The sequence below is a fragment of the Glycine soja genome, chromosome 3 (assembly GCF_004193775.1).
Source record: "Glycine soja cultivar W05 chromosome 3, ASM419377v2, whole genome shotgun sequence".
NCBI classification, from domain to species: Eukaryota; Viridiplantae; Streptophyta; class Magnoliopsida; order Fabales; family Fabaceae; genus Glycine; species Glycine soja.
In genome coordinates, this window is record NC_041004.1 from 32,601,419 (window position 1) to 32,621,569 (window position 20,151).

Here is a 20,151-nt window from a genome sequence, read left to right on the forward strand (position 1 = left end):
AATAATGCTATTGAGTCAATTTATGCAATCCATTATTTTTTATTTTTTATAATTGGATAGTTTGGTTGGATTTATTTATGGATGAACTAGAAAGTTATGGGATAAACAGATCTAGTTGTCGTCCCTACGAAATACTAATGACCCAACCAAAAAAAATCCAACAAAACAATGTGATCAACTACAAAAATCGTTAAAATAGAATCATTCATTATGCTTAAGAATTAAATTAAAAATTAATTCATATCACAAACATTTTCAGTTAACAAGTGGTAGAATAGCTAATTAGACACATAATTAAGAAAGCACTGAATACAAAGCAAAAGCCTTAGGGAAAAAATTGCATTTTCCAATAATTAGAACAATTGAATTAAAATAAATTAAAGGAAAAAGTGATAGAAAGAGAAGACTGACAGGGTCAAAGTCGAGTTTGACGGAAGGGCCAATGGAACCCTCGCTAGAGAGAAGTTGGCGCAACCTCGATGGCCAACTCGATCTTACTTTTATCATCTCACCTCAGCTCCCGCTACTTTGAACTGCAGATTCAATTCAAATCAAAACGAAAATAGTTAGTGAACAAAATGACACCACAGAATCCACCCATGATTCCCCACACAGAAATTGACATAACGTAGATTGTATTGCTACAAAGAGAAAGAGGACAAGGAAGGAACTTGATAAATGAAAGAAGAGAGAGTGAAAGCTGTTAGAATCCATTAATTATAGGGATTAGATATGATTTGAATTTAAATTGTAATTGACCCAAATCCCTATATATTTTCTCCTTTTTTATTTATGATTCTGTTTTGATATTTTGTCCTTAATAATCATGGAAAGATGGTAGAGAGGATCATGTATTTATTCAGTGTTTCATATCAATGAAAATTATCAGATTCCATTTTCTTAACAAAAGCATACACATAGATAGGAGTGTGTGAGAGGGTTAGGGTTGGGAATTGCCACGAAATAAAAATTGTGTTTTTTTAGACACACAAAAAACTCTGCCCTTTATGAAGCAAAGAATAGAGAGTATAAATAGTGTTGTAGATGGTTGTGCTTTTCTTACCCCTTTTGTCCATGAATTCTACTAAAACATAACATGATTGGGATTGGTAACAGATTCGGTATTTCATTACTTTTGTAAAGTGTGGATGCTCCAACTATTTTAAGCCATTGATTTATATTAAAAAAATATATTGTAGATGGATGGTAGTGATGCACTGATGCATAACCTACAACTTATTCATTGGGTTATTTGATTAACTTTACTTTTTTTCTTTTACAAATTGAAATTAAAGAATATTGAGTGCTATATTTTGTTATTAAAATGGTATTTTTTATTTTTTTTTTAAATTTTCGTGTATTTAAATAATAACCTACACCGAACCTATACTAAGATTATAAAAAGTGTTTTATCAAATAAAAAAGTGTTTTAAGCTAATAAAAATTTATCATTCTATTTTTTTTAAAAAAAATTCTAAAAAATCAAAAGAATGTACTCTTTACATTTAATGCAAAGAAAAATTATATATAACATACGATACACAATTATAATATTTCATTGGATATGTTTTTTTTTTAATTTATGTGTGTAAACTTATCAAAAAAAGAATTTCATATAATATATGACATATGAGTGTGTGTGTGCGTGCGCGCGTGCGTGTTCATGCCTACGAAAAAATGAAAAGGAATTTAGTTAGAAACAAAAGTGAATGATAAATTTAAACCACACATGCTTTGTTTTGTTATATCTTAGTTTTTTAGTGTGTTTAGATGAGTGTTGATAAAATTAATTTTACAAAAAAAAAAATTGGTTGGTTAATATATGACATATGAGAATGTGAATGTGGGTGAGTGCGCGCGCGTGTGGGTGCGGATGCGTGTGTGCGCGCGTGCGTGTGCGTGCGGAAAAATGAAAAAGAATTTAGTTAGAAACAAAAGTGAATGATAAATTCAAACCACACATGCTTTGATTTGTTATATCTTAGTTTTTTAGTGTGCTTAGATGAGTGTTGATAAAATTAATTTTACAAAAATAATTTTGGTTGGTTAAAATTAATTTTAAAATAATATAATTTATGTCTAAATGCTTATTATAAAATTAAGTTAAAAATACAAGTACAAAATTCTGATCTTGTATGCGAGCCATCTTAACTTGTGTGTCCAGATAAGATGGGATATCTATATTCTATGTTGTTACATAGAATTCTAGTCATCTTTGAGAAATTCTTAATTTCCTTCATATATGCTTTGGTGATTGGTTGAATTTTAAACGAGAATTCAATATCTTTGGACGGTTCATTTCTTTGAAATTTTAAATATTTAATTTAAACAAATTTGTTTTATAGTAAAATTTTAAATATAACACATGGTAAAGACTTATGTATAGTCTTGAGCAATGCAAAATCAATTTTTATCATAATAAATCTTCTCTTTTTTTAAAAAAAGATACTAATAAATTTAGAATATTTAACAAATTTAATAGCTTAAAACAACGGACCTATCAAGCTATAAAAAATTTTACATAATGATACAGGTTAGGCATTTCTTTGAGCATCCAAAGCCCACAATGAGTCATTAGTCACGCTAGAACTGTCTTGATGATATTTTGCCTTGTGTAACTACCTTAAAAAAAAGTATGTTTAACATCCTATGTGCAAAAAGTTCAAGAATAGTAATTTTACATCATAAGCTTAGTCTTAGTCACGAGTTAGTGAAAATAGTTTCTTGGTTGGCATTTGGCAATTAGATTGAGTCTTGTTTAATGAGGTTAATTGTAATTAATCTGTATGAAGTTTCTGATATGGTAAAATACAAGGTTAGGAGTTGGATAATGGTTAATGACTTATGTAAAGGGATTCAATGTCAAGTAGGGTGAGGTATCTAGCACATTAAGAGTATATATTGCTTTGCTCTCTCAAAAATTTGTCCTCTTTAATATAATTTTGGTATAAATATAAAAATTAAAAATTATTTATTTTTAGTATAAATCTATGTTTTAAAAGTATTTATTTCATTATAACAATATGCTCAAATTTGTATATTTTTAGTTTAATTTATTTTTTGTTTTAATTTTTTTAACGGATACTTCTTATAAATATACTTGCAAGCATACACACACTCATGCACACACCCGCATACATACATGCACGAACACAAAGACATACATATAAATATATATTTAAAATAAAAAACATTACAAATATATTTAAAAATATAATAATATAAGAATTTGTAAATTGTATGTAAACCTAAGACTTCTGCAGAGCATGGATTATTATACTAGTTAAAACAAATAACATTAGAAGGAAATTAGTAGTACTAGGCACTAGCAAAGCCGAAATCGATCTAAGTACCATCGCGTTGACCTAGACCCTTGGTAAAGCAGCAACAAGAGTTAACATTCACCCATTGCTTCATTGGTGAGTAGTTTTTCTTCCCCCACTTTGAAAATGCACATATGGCCTCTACTGCGACTACTGTGGCAAAGAATAACAACACGAAAGCACTCGTGAGAGTCCAAATGTGCTTTGCATTCTTCTTTAACTTGTTCAAGGTTATCACATTCTGAATTTCATCGAGGATGGCACGGTCCAAAGCTCTTTCGATTATGATAAAAGTGTATCCCGAAAAGTTGTCAAACCCTAAGTTGGCAATCACATGAATGAGTTTCCAGGTCTTCCATTTGGACTGTTGGGAGTTGTTGTGTGTCATTTAATTGCCTTTGCCTGCCAATACAAAAATAATTTGTTAGTAACAAAACAAACTTCTAAAAGGAGAAAAGGAGATGATAGGTAGTAAGAGCAATCATTATAGTAATAGAACAAATCCTAAAACTAGAAATGAAAAGAAAATGAGAGTAAGTTAGAGGAATGATTGCCTAACCTTAGAAATCTTGGATATATATTATTGTGACATGTAAGAATAAAATGTGCGTATATAGAGAGAGGGAAAGATGAGACTCGTCACCCCTCACTTAAAAAAATGGTGAAATATATTAAAATTTGTGTATTTTTTATTCTTATTTTAATTATTTTCCTAATTGTATAATGCATATGGTACATGTGTGATTAATATTTCCTTTACTTCATATCTCTATGAATTTAAATGTACTATTTCTTACCAGAACTAACTAACAATAGATTATGGTGGTTAATATATCCTTCACTTTATATTTTTTGAATTTTTCAAAATATGTTTACTATTTTTTTAATATCACAATAAGATTTATAATATTTTGTTCTTTCTATAATAATTAAAACTAAGTTACGATACATTTATCATTATTAAGTTCAAATATAAATAATATTTCTAAGAATAGAAAATACATCTCCCATTCAAAAATTAATGGTTCATCACATTAGATAAATTTTAACGCAAATAAATGTAATAATTAATATAAATTAATATCACTTAGGATAAAATCTAGAATGCAAAAATTTATCCTTATATATTGTTATTGGAAAAAAAAATGATTCTCAATGACTTCTGCCTTAAAAATGGAAAAAAATGAGAGGTCAAAATATTTACCAATCCAATTAAGGTTATGTACAACAACAGTAGCTAAAAAGTCAGCGACTAATGAAAAGTTATTAAATTAACTTGTTAAATTATAAATATTGGGTAAAGCTAAGCTAAAATATATTTTTTATTCTCATAAATTTGAAAATATTTGGGTTTCGTCCCAGAAAAAGTTTTAATACTTTTTTCATCCTCAAAAATTAAAGTATACTACTTTTGTGCCTCAGGCTAGGCTTGGCTGAATCTCATACCTATATATCACTCCTTCATTGGCCCATTGTGGGCTACTCTCTTCTTATGATGTCTGAGTTTAATATCCCCAACAAATTGCAAAAGAAAAAATGCCACAAAACCGAAACACACAAAAAGATAACCAAACAAAACAACAAAGAGGAAAAGAAGAATATGAAGAGAAAGAAAGAAAGAGAAATAGTGCTCATTTACATTGACCGATGAAAGGGATACAATGACTCACCATTTCCTCACAAGAAAATATTACAGACATTGGCACCTTTGGAAAAATCTCAAAGATATTTATGATTGTAGAGATGAAAAATCTTTCGCTAGCAAACTCAGGTCTAGGTTGCATCATAGGAGTATGCGTTTGTGAATGACAGTCGTCATCACATTAATAGTATACGGGAACTTTGTTGTCGTGTTTGTGCACTTCATTGCTCATCAACGACAAACTCCATTTGTGATTCCGATGAAGACAAAGATATTCAAGATTCAAGAACGAAGATCTCAATGTTCAAATATAGAGGCAGATACACATACAAGAGTGTGGGGACAATGTCCCCCACAAGATTTATTTATTTATTTGTATGTGTAATAAATAACTAAAAAAATTGCCCCCATAAGATATTTTTCTTTATATGAAGGTAAAAAAATATAAGAAACAAAAAAATGATATAATTTCACTACTTTTTCCTTTTAACTTTTGATAATAAGGATGATGAAAAGATCATAGGATATTTTTAAAGTATGAAAATGCACAGATGACTATTTAATTTACAAAAACTTCACTTTTAGATTTTGTTGTTATGACATTACACATTTTGTAAATGTTTGTGATATTTATTTTTTGCTAAAATATTATAAACTATTGAGTTAATTGTGTTTTTGATCCCTATACTTTGTATAAAATCCACATATAGTCCATAAACAATTTTTTAACATTTTGTTGTCCCTATAATTTTCTTCTATCAATAGTTTTAGTTCATGTTGGTGAGTGACAACGTTAATTGATGACACAGACAACCATGTTAATTGTGAAGTAACCAATCATATTAGGGATTCAATAATTTGTCACGCCAACAAGGAGTATGACTCGAGCAACCATGTGTAACTTTTAACAAACTGTATTTTTAATATTTCATCTATTTAGAATAGTTGATGATGTCAGATAGATTTATAAGAGATTAAAAACATAATTTACCAAAAAAAATTACACTTGATTGCCCCATCAAACTTCTTGATGATGTGACAAATCATTAAGCTACTAATGTGCACTCGATAGTAAGGACTAAAACAATTAACAAAAAGAAAAAAAGTATATGGACCAAAAATACTAAAATTTTGTGTTTAGGAGCTAAAAATGAAATTTGCAAAAATTTTAAGGGCAAAAAAAGTATGTTTTTTCTTGTCCCCGCTAAGAAAAAATGATAGATTTGCCACTGCTCAAGTACCTTCACTCTTAAGGTTCCTTTATCTACGTCTCAAATAATCTTCGTTCACTATGTTGTAGGTTGTTCGTTACAAAGCCACCATCCATGGCACATGAGGTCCGACAACATTCTCGGTGGAGTTGGCAACATGGTTGTTCTTGTTGGCCATGGCGGAACCATGACAACAACAATGCTACTATGCCCAAGCAAATGTAACCATGCATTTGGATTTAATAATTTGATACCTAGCTGCAAGACTCCAATTTTATATTACAAAGTTTGGGGTTTAACAACACAGTCGAACAATAGAGTGGGCTAAAATGATTGTGGTTTAATGGTTATGGTTTTGATGGGTAATTTTGGGGTTGTGGCTTGAAGAAGCTAGGAGAAGAAGGGTTTAAAAATTTGTAGCGAATTCTTAACATTTTGTGACAGTTTTTAACCTTTTAAAAAATAGTATTTTAAAACTTAAATTAGAAATCGTAGGTTTGAACTTATATTAACCTACATCACAAATTTCAAATTTGTGACTACAAAAAAGTACTATAAGTTTTGTGGGACAATATAAGAATATTTCCAATTTTATGATGACGAAATGTAAATGACATTAATGACATATTCATAAAATATTTTTATATAAATTTCAATTTTATTTTATGGATGAAAATATATTTTGAGGTGTTATAATTTTAGCTTTTTAATTAATTTTAAACCTCTTGTAATTTCATTTATAGATACCTTGTTTTTAATATATTTTTAGTTTCAATTATTTTAGTTTTTTCATATTATGTATTCTACTATTTATATATACTTTATCTTTAAATATTTTTAATCAAGTTTAAAATAAAGTAAGAAACATATATTTAAGTATACATTATAATTTTATTATGTTAATTATCATAATAGTTAAAATAAATAGTCTAACATAAAATAAAGGTATTGGCTCAAAGCTATGCTTCGTGGATTCACTCAAACCCAAGGTATCAACTACTTTTGCCACTATTTCACCAATTGGAAAGGTAAACACAATTAAGTTACTTTTGACCATTGCTGCAGCAAATCAATGGTCCTTGCAACAACTTGACATTTATAATGTATTCCTTCATGGAAATCTCAATAAAGATGTGTATATGGAACTTCCCCCGCGCACCACTCCTATTCAACCAAACTAAGTTTGTAAAGCTTAAGAAAGCACTATATGCCATATGGTTTGAAACAATCAAGCAGATAATGGTTTGCTAGACTCTTTTCCTCTTCAACAAACCAATGATTCACTCAATCTTCCTTTGATCACTCGTTATTTTTTAAAATTCATAACCACGCTCTTACTGCATTACTTGTTTACGTGAATGATTTGATCCTTGCAGGAAACAACCAACAGGAAACTAATGACACTAAGCAATTTCTTAACAAATAATTCAAAATTCACGACCTCAGCAATCTTAAATACTTTCTTGGATTTGAGATTGTTCTGTTTCATCAAGGAATCCATATTTGTCAAAGAAAATATGCATTGGAAATATTTTCTAACATGGGTCTTCTGGCTTCCAAATCTACCAACACTCCTATGATAAAAAAAATACTAGGCTACACAAAGATGATGACAAGCTCCTGGATGATACAACAACCTACAAATGTCTTATAGGCAAACTCTTATATCTTACCAACACTAGACTTGATCTTTGTTATTCAATTCAATAGTTAAGCCAATTCATAAGTTGTCCAATCATCTCTCATCATCAAGTTGCAATCAAGGTACTGTTAGAGATTTTTCGTGTGGTTAAGTGAAACCAAGTTTCAAGGTAGTGTTTAGAACTTACGTCCAAGTCATCTCCCAAAGGACTAGTGGTTATTAGGACAATTCTAATCAAAACACTAAAGTTTTGAAAAGTATTTTCTCAATGGTTGTGTTTGAATAATAAAAGAACAACGTGAGAATAAAAACATATAATAAAAAAGAGAATAAAGGAAGAAACAATTGCAACGTTGTTGTGAAGAAGGTTGTTTGGACAACCAAGATTGGACTTGGTTTCTCCCCTTTTCAATGTAACAACATCAATTAATCTAGTTATTCATGTAATTTATCTCGAATTCACAGTTAAATTCTAACTTTAATGTCTTAAGCGGAAAAGTCTTAGTCCTTTAGATTAATTTCCAATGTCTTGGAAAATTAATCTAAATGACCAACATTAATGTTTAAAAATTTAAAGGAGCCTAATTGGTATTGACTTATGTCTAGAATCAATCCCCACTAGGTACTCTTTATAGTTCAGGAATTAAACAAGTGTTTGTTGACTAAACTATCGATCCCTATGATTAAGTAACAAGTGATCAGTCTAGAACAAACATTAAGGGAATAATAATAATAATAATAATAATAATAATAAAACTAAATAACTATATCAACAAAGGAGTATAACATGAAATTAGGTTCAATTGTTTTCAACCCTGACAAATGAGGAGATTAGCTCGTCATACCTTGATTACAAATCCCATAATCAAACATACAAAAGTGAAATCAAGATAAAATCCCTAGAATGGTGCTTTCTCTCACACATAATTGATGTCTTAAACTTGAGAGAATGCCATCATCCTTCGGGCTCCAGGTTTTTATAATCTAATATGGGCTTGGGCCTGACACATTTTCCTCGCTTAAGCACAAGTAATGTCTCGCTTAAGTGAGGCCTTTTGATCTTAAAAGGCTTGGTTACTGACTCTCCTAACTCAAGTGCACAAAATATCGTGCTTAAGTGATGGATTCGAGTTCCTCCTTTGGCTTGATTGCCTCGCTTAAGTGCCTTGAGGCTTATGCTTAAGCAAAGGCCTCCAATGGCCCTAGAGTTGCTTACTGACTTAGTTCACTTAAGCATATAGCATGCCATGCTTAAGTAAGTGTGGCTTCATCATTTTCTTCTAAGTTCTTCTCGCTTAAGCATCCAAAAAGGTTCGCTTGAACGAGTCATGTTAGTAGTTCCTCCGATTGCTTTTGTCTTGGCCCACTTAAGTGCACAACAAGCCACACTTAAGCAAGAATAACTTTATTTGTAATTCTAACCCAATTTCCTCCCAAAACTCACAAAAACATCAAGAAATTATAACAAATTATGACTCTAGAGATCCTAAGTGTGAGTTCCTATTTTATCCTAACTTTGAGTAAATACAAGGTTCAATGTATAAAAAAGGCTAGATAACTATGTCGATTCATGTGTGAAATTAAAATAAAATTGTCGATTATCAGGTACTTCACTACATCAAAACCACCTTTACCCTTGGTCTCTTCTATTCTATTGATTCTTAACTTCAACTTAAATCCTTCTCAGATTCAGTACACTACAAATCAATAATTGAATATTGTATTTTTTTGTGAATCCTTAATATCTTATTGTTCCAAAAAGCAATCTACTGTCTCATGGTCCTCCACTGAAGTTGAATATTGCATATTGGCTTCTGTCACCTGTGAAATTTAATGGCTCACCTACATTCTCAGAGAACTACAACTTCCTTTCATTTCACCAGCTCTCATTTATGTTCACAACAAGTCACCTACCTACACCGCAGCCAATCCTACCTTCCATGAGCTTACCAAACACATTGACATTGATTTTCACATTGTTTGTGAGAAGCTTTAAACCAAACTCTTCCTCTTTCTCCACCATATCTACCAAAAACCATCTTGCAGATATCTTCACCATGCCCCTTGAGTTCAAACCTTTTCACAATTTGTTGTCCAACCTAAAAGTGTCAATTGTCAGCTTGTGGGGGTAAATGAATGATCATAGAAATTTATTGTAATGAAACAATTAACAGGAAGATAATTATTTTTGTTTTTCTATTTTTTGTTAGGATAGTTTTGTTAGGACTCTTATCCCTTAGTTTCACATTTCCTTTCATTTGGGCTTTGTACCTATATATTGAGACCCTTACTTGTATCATTTCAGATTTCAATCTCAATTCAATAACAATTCAATTTTATCTCTCTCGAGCTCTGATAATAACAAGCTACAAATGTTAGATCCTCATCTGATATCTCTTCATTCATTATTAATAACAATGTTGAGTCATTGAAACTAGCACCTCAATTAAATGAGATGTATTTTAGAGATAGTAACATTAAATAAGGTTAAGTTAGTTGAAATTTTTTATATTTGGGACCAGAGGCAGTGTGAAACTAACATTTCTAATCATATAAAAAATGATGATACATGTACTTTATTTAAACTAATCAATGATATAACCCCCAATTAATCATGTATGCTTAAAGAATGCTTCAAATTTCATAGGATACCTTGATATTGAAGATCTTACCTATCTTTGTCAATATTGTGCAGCTTATATGTGATATGAAGAAAGAATGAGAAAAAAATACAAACACTTCAAATTTTTGTTTTAAAAAATTGTTGTGGTGTTGAAAAGTTTCAACTACCACTTCTACAAGCAACCACCAAATCCTCTTCAACATCTTCTAATTGATAAAGATTCGAGTGATAACAAGAATTTCTAGAAGCATATAAGTTCTTATAATATGATGTTTGTGTTACATCATCGAGAGAAAATTGGACAAATCATTCAATAATGGTAGAGGACCACCTTCTCTAGGAATCTAAGGCCAATCATATCACCTAATTGGTAATTTGTTGCCTATGCCTGGGCAAACTCCAAAGTTTGCTCTTTATGCTTATTTGTTTACTTGCATTTTATTACAATTCTTTACTTACATTCAATCCATGTTCTTAAATACTCCAAATATTATCTTCTAAGTTTTAACTTCTCTAATTTTATCAACAGGTCTAAAAGTTATATTGATCCAGAAATTTTCACAAAATTGAAGATGATGCTTAATGAACACAATGTATTTTTTCAATCTTCCAAAATGGCTAAAGAGAGATTTGAAACACTACAACACAAAATCTGAAATTAAAATCTATCTCTAATAGAGTCAATGATGGTAGGATTTATAATTTATCAATTGTTTCTAAAGTTGTTGCTCTTATAATTGATGATACAAGCACCGGTTAGCCGCAAATTTGTTTTACTCAAATTACGCATAAACCCCCCTATTTAAACCCATTTCTTTGGCACCCCTCCCATAACGATGCTAAGTCACGTTTACTTATAAAAGTTGAAACTCAAAATTACCCATCATCTCCACAATCACACACACACTCCCTGTGTTTTATACATATTACACATGCACACCCTGTGTTTTTCAAACATTAAGCATAATACCCCTATTTCGTTTTAGATTTGGATTATAATTGAGAGATCCACAAGTCCACGATCTAAGTTGTATACTGATTTGCACCAATTAGACTTTGTTCAGGCCTCAAATATCTCCAATGATATTTTTGTGTTTGGGGTTTAAGAGCTTAGACGATTAGGATCATCTTGCATCAGAGGTCCCTAATTTGAGGTTTAGGGGATCGACACACATCAATCTAAGTTTTACATTTAGGTCTTTAAACACATTTTATAAACTTCAATTGGTTGGAGCTTTGGCTTTTAGGAACTTCAATTGGATATAGAGTGAGGAAGTGAAGAAAATAGAGATGTAAGAAAAGTTTTGGTGTTGGCGGTGTGGTTGGGGAAGGTTACAAAAGGGAAGAAAAATTAGAGGGAGAGAACGATTAGGGAAAAAGATGGGTCTCTTTGACTTGAAATAAAAGTTTGAAAAAGTTTTAGGGTTTGAGCTTATATCTGTCGGTGATATATGAAAATTCATGGTGCCAAGTCTGTATGGTTAGAAACAATGGTAGTACAAATTGACAAGTTAGATCTTAAATGACCAAGGAGTATCGTGCATAATGTTTGAAAAACATGAGAGGAAATGCATATGTAATTGTGGAGATGATGATGATTTGAGAAAAAAAGTTACTTCAAATCATTTGCTGATTGCATGATCAAACAAACTTAACATTGTTTGGAGCACAAAGAGTGCCAATGTGGAAATGCAAAAATTAGATGTTTTTTGTGGGTTGAAAAAAAAAATAATTCTTGTGAAATCCATACCTTATAAATTAGAGAACCTTTGGAAGAACATGTGTCACATTTTGAGCAAGAAGAAGTTACTATTTTCTTTCTTCTTGTGTAGTTCTCTCTCTTATGTTTCCTCTTTTTTGTTTTCATTTTTTTTATCAATCATGTGTTTTTGTTTACATTCTTTCTTTCTTCTTTCTTTTTATGTTTTTTTTTTCTTTCTTGCTTTTATTTTTATACTTTTTTTAGATTTTCTTTTTATGTTTTTACTTCTTTGTATTTATCATTAAATTTATACATGATTGTTTTTTTATTATATATTATTTATATATATGACAAGAAGCATTACATAGCTTCATTTATTAATAAATAAGATAAAAAAATCCTCTCATTTTATTGGTTAAAAAACATTATAAATTCTATTATAATTCAGTAATTTTGCAGTAAATTTTTCATATTTATTGTTTCTTTTTTATTATATTTTTAGTAATATGAGATATATAGTGATAATTATGAAAGAATTAAATATTAAATAAATAATTTTTAGTCATTTAAGAACAATTTTTTTCCTTCATTAAATGAGAAGTGAAATCCATCAAAGTTAATAATTTTTAACAAATTTAAACCAATCATAAATAAAGTATTAGAAAAAAAGTGTCATACATCGAACTATTTTTTTTTATATTTGTAATATTATTGTTTATACAACAACAACAACGCCTTATCCCACTAGGTGGGGTCGGCTACATGGATCAACTTCCGCCATAATGTTCTATCAAGTACCATACTTCTATCCAAACCATTAATTTCGAGATCCTTTTTGATAACCTCTCTTATAGTCTTTTTGGGTCTTCCTCTGCCTCGAATTGTTTGTCTTCTCTCCATCTGGTCTACTCTCCTCACTACAGAGTCTACCGGTCTTCTCTCTATATGCCCAAACCACCTAAGTCTATTTTCCACCATCTTCTCTACAATAGGTGCTACTCCAACCCTCTCTCTAATAGCTTCGTTTCTAATTTTATCCTGTCGAGTCTTACCACACATCCACCGCAACATCCTCATCTCCGCTACACCTACTTTATTCTCATGTTGGCTCTTGACCGCCCAACATTCTGTTCCGTACAAAATCGCCGGTCTTACCGCAGTCCGATAAAACTTTCCCTTTAGCTTGATCGGTACCTTTGCATCACATAACACCCCCGATGCTTTTCTCCATTTCATCCATCCTGCTTGAATGCGATGATTCACATCCCCTTCAATTTCCCCATCATCCTGTATTACAGACCCAAGATATTTAAACCGTGTGACTTGAGGGATAATATGGTCTCCTATTTTCACCTCTGAGTTAGAAACCCTCCTTCTTTTGTTGAACTTACATTCCATATACTCCGATTTGCTTCTGCTTAGGCGAAAGCCATGTGTTTCTAGAGCTCGTTTCCAAGTTTCCAACCTCTCATTCAACTCCTCCCTCGACTCTCCAAGGAGGACTATGTCATCTGCAAAAAGCATGCATCTCGGCGCTATCTCTTGGATTTGTTCCGTGAGGACATCCAGAATTAAGGTAAAAAGAGAAGCATAGGAAAATTACTATTGTGCCCGTGCTTCAGCTGATGACACCTGTCCATTTTATTGGCTTTTTGGTCATTTTATGCCCCTTCAGCTTTGCCTTGGTTTTGTGCCGCGTTTTATGCCACGTTGAGTGTTTAGCTTTGGCCATTCTGTTAGTGATGCACGTGGCTTCTTCTCCAGCGTTTCTGATCATTTCCCTACCAACTTCAAACCTGCTTCCTTCATTTGTGTCATTTCCCCACCAATTTGTTTCCTCTGTTTCCATTCTTTCTTCTTCATTTTGGTGTCTTCTTCAGTTCCACTTTTTTCTTTTGTTTTCGGTTGAGTTTTAGAGCTGCTGAGGGCTTCCATCTTCATTCTATTCTTTGCGATTTTGGTTTGGGTTCTTTTTCTTTGATTGGTCTGATTTTTTGTGGTTTTATTTTTGGGACATGTTACAGTAACAACGACGGCTTTGGCAAAGAAGTTGTTGGAGAAGTTAAGAAGAAGATAGAGGTTCTTCTATTTTGATTTTATTAAAACTGTGTTTATGTTTTTTTTTTGTCTGATTTTTTGTGGTTTTTTTGGATGCTTCGTTGCTATTTTTTCCTTGAAAGCCTGTTGTAGATTATTTTGGTATCGCAGGAAAGGATCCCAAAGTAATAATTTCCCCTCTCTTTTTATTTTATTTTTGTGGTTGAGTCACAAGATTCTTCTCCTGTTAAAGCTGTTCACGCAATTTATAACAATATATATGAGTGTGATTTTCAATTTCTTGAATCTGAAATCTAATTACATGCATGTTTTTTGTATAGGCTCTTCAAACTATTGGAGATTCTCTGTAACTTCAATCCAAGCAAGGTGTGAGCTCCATCTTTTTCTTTAGTGATACCACATATAATTAGTTTAGTTTTCGTTAAAAAAAATATATGTCAAAGTGATTTTAAATAATTTTGATCCTTATTTATTATGTGTTTGTCTATTGAAATTTTGTTTTATCCCAAAGTTCATTATCTCAATCCTAAAATTCTGATTATTTTTGGAAATTGATAACAGTTGACACTATCCAACAGATCAAAGATTTCTATAAGATCTCTAGAATCAAGTGACAAGGAGATTCATGCATGCGAAACAAATCCAAAAAGAAACACAAACAAGATACATAGAGAGTGTGAGTGGAGATGAAGAGGGCAAGAGAGTTGCTTGACAATATATATGATTTGATATTATTTTGTTGTTTGTGAAGGCTTTAATTTTTTTTTTTTTGCCCTTGACTTGAATGGGGTTCTAATGTATTGCTTTCTTTTTGTTATCTATTTGTGTGTGAGAGCAGATGGTTCAGGGTCATGCTACTCTTACAAAGCAATGAGTAATCCCTTTGCAACGTGCTCACCAAGTTTTTGAGAATATCACGCAGTGAAAGATCCCCGAAACCCAAATTCACGCAGTGTGCCTTGCATGCCCATCAAGCCTGATTTGAAGGTTTATTTTAGTACTGAATCTTATTTAAGCAAATGGACAAAGATTGAATTAAATTATACTCATAAGATTTTAATGAATTAATTACACCAATATATTTCACTTCAAAAAATTACATAAATTATTAATGAAGTTAGTAAATTTTATAGTTGAATGCATGTTGTATTATTGGTTGGAAGCACGAGAACAAAATTGCCAGTTGTGGAAGTGACATTACATTATCAATAATGACATTATACATACACTCTAATTTATTCAACATTGATTAATTTGTGTACTTTCTTTTTGTTGATTGAAAACCCTACTCTAAACTTTGTTCCTGTGGCAGTTGTTTTTACTATGGTGTGCAGTGGCTGAAAGAGGCATGGATTCTGGGTCAAGATGTTTCTGCTGGGTTCACTTCAACCATGTATACTGTTCTTTTCCCTCACTTCTGGCTCCCGCTGTGTGCTCTGCTTCACACTACTGCCTCTCATCCACTCCTTATCGCTGCAATTTGTAACTTTTCTAACTGTATTGTAATTTCGTTCTTACGATTCTCGCTAAATGTTATTGTCTCCTATACACTGAATTCGTGAGTTGTGTAGGATTCAATTTAATAATTATGCTTTTTGTTATTGTGCTGTATATATTTTATTTTTTATTTCAATGTGATTATCTTGCAAAAAAATTCATGGACCAATAGAATATTGTATGTTTGGTATGTTAAGCTAATAGCAGATTTGGTAGATTTGCTTCAGCTGATATTGCTTAATTTGTTGAGCAGGGGATACCAAAGATACCACTAGATCATCAGAGAAAAATTCAATTGAAAAAGAGATTGAAACTTAAACTGCTGAAGCGCAAACGTAAGTTTATTATGCATATAATTTTAGTACCATTTTTGTTATATGATTTTGGTTCTTGGGTATGGCAGATTTTTTAGCAAAAAATGGGGAAGAAGAGAAAGCACAGTGAGGGTATGTTGTTGTGATGGCATTTGCTTTTGCTTCTATTTGCTTGGTACTTATACTTTTTGTATGCCTTCTTGCATAGTGTTTCGTAATAATTATTTTCAGCCATTTTGGTTGCCACATAATAGAGCAGTTGCCAGAAGAATCCAGAACATGCGATGGAGAGTTGATGGTGGTCTGTGATAGACTATTCTATTTTTATGATCTTGAAACTAAATTTCTTTGCCTTGCTCTATTTTCCCAATTTTTTTGCTATATCATGCACACATATTGGCTGATATTAATGTAGTGTTGCAGTCTTTGATATGTCGAATTGGTTGCCTTGAGCAGCCAGTGTTAACATGCATACACAGGAAATGATGCTGGAAGAAAATTTTTGCTTGATGGAGAGGTCACTATTGACACAATGGCAGATGATATGGAATTCACAGGTTAGATTTTGGAAATCCAAAGGAACGTCGATAATTAATCACACTTACTAATTTGAAGTTTTTTTTTGGACAGTGTTCATTGAAGCTCATTAAAATGTGTACATTTTTTGTTGCAAAGCTGCCTTTTCTTATTTTAAAAACTTATCATCTACAGACTGTGACGGATAGTTGGATAGAGAATGCTGTCAATGGGCTAATGGGCAAGCAGGTATCAGCTTCATCTTATACATTTATTACTTTAATTCCCACATATGTTGCCTCACATCTTCAGTGTATATTATGATGGTTGTTGCAGATTATCAGGAAGAATGGAAGAATAAAGTTTCTGGTTGATATCTTGCTTGGGCTTAAGTTCTCCATGAGTGGAAATTTTGTGTAAGTTTCCATTGTTTCATGTTTACTACTAATGTTCATGAGAGGGTCATCGAAACAAAGGAAATAGGAAGGCATGCATTTAGTGGCAATGAAGGGACCAACCTCTTTGTAGACAAATAGTGGAGAACCTTTGGATAATTAAGGGGATAGATCTAGAATATGTGAACAAAGAGGTAGGGGGGTCTTCGGCCTTGGACAAGGATATTAAAGCCCAAGGGCACGCGTCTGTCACCTCCAGAGAGTACATGTGCTAAAAATGTGTTAAGGCTTCGAGGTAAAGGAATTTTAAGGGAATCTCAGGAATTAAGATTGAATAGAAGTAATATCAGAACCTGGGTAAGTATGCTAGGCAATGCTTAATGTATGCTTGCAATTCTTTGCCAAAGCTCTAACTTTGAGACAGGGTATTTATAAGTAGGACAATTATGGATTGTTGTTTTAACGCGTTTTGGTGTGTTTCGTGTGCAGAGGGCACTCTATTGGAACCTTTGACAAGTGTACAAAGACTGGTGGACCCTTCGGAACCATCAAGCACCCTGCCGAACTCGCTCACAGCGCTAACAACGGTCTTGACATCTCTGTTAGGCTTTTGGAGCCACTCAAGGCGGAGTTCCCTATTTTGAGCTACGCCAATTTCTAGCATTTCGTAAAAAAGTTAATTATTTCAGATCTGCTCTTCATATACGTGGCTGCCGATATCTTTGTGTAAGTAATTGATTGACAAAATAACATCAAATGTTAGCTCTCTAGCTATTTTAAAGGAAGAAAAACATTTTGTTCCACACATTAATTGTTTTTTACAATGAACATCCCACTGAAGCTCACGTGGTATGCTCAAGACCCACCGTAATTTCATGGCTATGATGAGTTGAAAGTTGCATTAAGCATATAAATTAGCGGGACCCATAAATAAGCTTGGGATGTTTCTTTTAGTTCTTTATATGCAGTTCATGGATTCCCGGGTTCTGATGCTATATGTTAAAAATGTCAATGATTAGATGTTTATTAAAATATATGCTGTATTAAGTCTAGGAGGTTGCTAGGTTGGAAACATTGACACTGAAAGTTTTGGTCCATCATTTTGTATGGGTGAGAACTTGGAGCTTCGTAGGATTAAGATGGATTCTAATGAGGAAGATGAGAGTGATGATGATTTGTGATATATTTGTTAGGTCAATGACATTGATGCTAACAAGCATTAGCAATTGCTTTTGTGGTATATTTGTTAGGCCTATGTTTAGTATATTGTCAAAAATGTTGTCTTGAGGGTTTTCTTTTTTTATTTATGGCATGTTCTTATCCCCTTTTCATGTATTTGATATTTTTAGGACATTGGAGGATGTGATATACAAAAACAGGAAATCCACGAGGCTGTGGAGCTACCCCCTACACATCATGAACTATACAAACAAATTGGTATTGATCCTCCCCATGGTGTTTTACTGTATGGACCCCCTGGCACTGGTAAAACAATGCTTGCCAAAGCTGTTGTGAATCATACCACTGCTGCCTTCATCAGGGTTGTGGGATCTGAGTTTGTGCAGAAGTATGTTGGTGAGGTATGATTTTTATATCATCTGCATTTGGATGCGATGTTGACAATGTTGTAGCTTACTCTGCTATCTTTGTTTCTTTTTGAAAATTATGGGTTTCCAATTCATAATTACTGATGCTATTCATATTCAGTATCAAAATTGGGATTGGATATTTTATTGGGATTTCATTGGTGTTTTGTTTCAAGTCAATGATTTTGATTAATGTTGCTCCTAAAGTTTCCTGGGAGTTTCAAATTCATTGATTATATATGTTCTTATCAATTTTTTTAGAGCAACATCTTTAAATCTTCCCTGCCATTTATATTTCAGGGTCCACGAATGAAACAACTTTGTTGAGATCTAATGCTACCCTTTTCTCTGATGGCGATCATCACCAATCACAAATGTTGAGCTTCTCTTCTCCAAAGTCAGAGTCTTTGTTGGTAGATAAGGCTTCCTTAAATGCCACATTGCCTTTTTCTTACCACCAATTGTCTAGCAACAACAGAAATGCAGGTACATGCATATGTTGAGGTTGGAATAGTAATTTTTAATTGTTAATCAATAATCAAGTACTATTTTTTTATTTTAAAGTGGTGTTTTTTTATTTGGATTTGGAATATTTATGGTATCCATTGTGGGGAGCCAAAATATTATGTGGGTTGTTACTGTTTGATTCTATAGTATCGGTGGAAGGTCTTTCCGTGGAAATAAAATACATGAGTAGTCTGTGTTTGTGAGTCATATCACAGGAAAGCAACACAAAGCCAAAAAATTCTTCCTAAAATGTAAAAAATCTTCCCTTCTTCTTCCCCTTTTAGGAAGAGGGATTTTGATAAAAAAAAAAAATTGCACAGTAAACTAAAGTATACCAAATGAGAAAAATATATGAAGAGCTGTTACATGAAAAAAAAAAGTTCCAAATTTTTTATTGGTTGTAGTATGGTCTCTTTCTCTTAAATCTCTGTTCCACTTTTCTTATCAGAGTTGACTTGACTGCTGTTTGTTGAAATCAGCAGGGGGGATCATTTAACGCCATTGATTGAACATCTGCCACCCTTCTTTTTGCTTTTTTATTTTTTTTAAGTATATTTTTGTTGTTTTTAAATTGTCATGAAACTGGTTTTAGGCCTTTGTGTTGTTTGTGTTGCATGGTTTTTTGACTTTATCTTATGGAAAATGTGTATGGATAGGTTACAGTTCAGGAAGCATAAGCTTGCATGGGGCTTTGGCTGGTGTGAGAGGGCCATTCACTCCGTCACAGTGGATGGAGCTTGAACATTTTGTTAATTTAGTTGTTGAACAATTATTTAGTTATTAATATTCAGCTTTTTTGTTTTGTTAATTTTACTATTCTCACCATTATCTAGTTATTAATATTTAGTTTTTTATGCTTCAACACTAAATTGCATTTTAATGGTATATTGCAAATTAAAAAATGACCCGTGCGTTACGCACGGGTTTATATTATAATAACGATATAGTGATAGTAAAATAGGTCATTTTAAACTAATTAATACTATTTAGTTTTTGGATTGTACTACATAAACTAATTATTTTAATCTTAAAAAATATGTCTTTTTAAAATATGGATAATAGTGTAATAATAGATTATTTTAATTACATAAGCATCCTCCCATTAACAAGTTGTTGGTCTGAGTAATATTAGATT

The 20,151-nt window shown here is 32.0% G+C and overlaps 2 long non-coding RNA genes across 3 annotated transcripts; both read left to right on the forward strand.

The window, feature by feature from the left end:
* The first annotated feature begins 13,897 nt into the window (after window positions 1-13,897).
* On the forward strand, window positions 13,898-17,425 carry LOC114406479. Of its 2 annotated transcripts, XR_003665438.1 has the most exons (10): window positions 13,898-14,222; window positions 14,522-14,567; window positions 14,763-14,877; window positions 15,040-15,188; window positions 15,514-15,683; window positions 15,952-16,033; window positions 16,102-16,569; window positions 16,643-16,777; window positions 16,865-16,944; window positions 17,413-17,425. It is a non-coding gene; the product is annotated as an uncharacterized LOC114406479 (long non-coding RNA). The 2 variants fall into 2 exon arrangements; XR_003665437.1 differs by having other exon boundaries at window positions 15,952-16,569.
* An 848-nt stretch (window positions 17,426-18,273) lies between these two features.
* LOC114406480 lies at window positions 18,274-19,883 on the forward strand. The gene is made up of 3 exons (XR_003665439.1): window positions 18,274-18,503; window positions 18,810-18,995; window positions 19,673-19,883. It is a non-coding gene; the product is annotated as an uncharacterized LOC114406480 (long non-coding RNA).
* The last annotated feature ends 268 nt before the right edge of the window (window positions 19,884-20,151 follow it).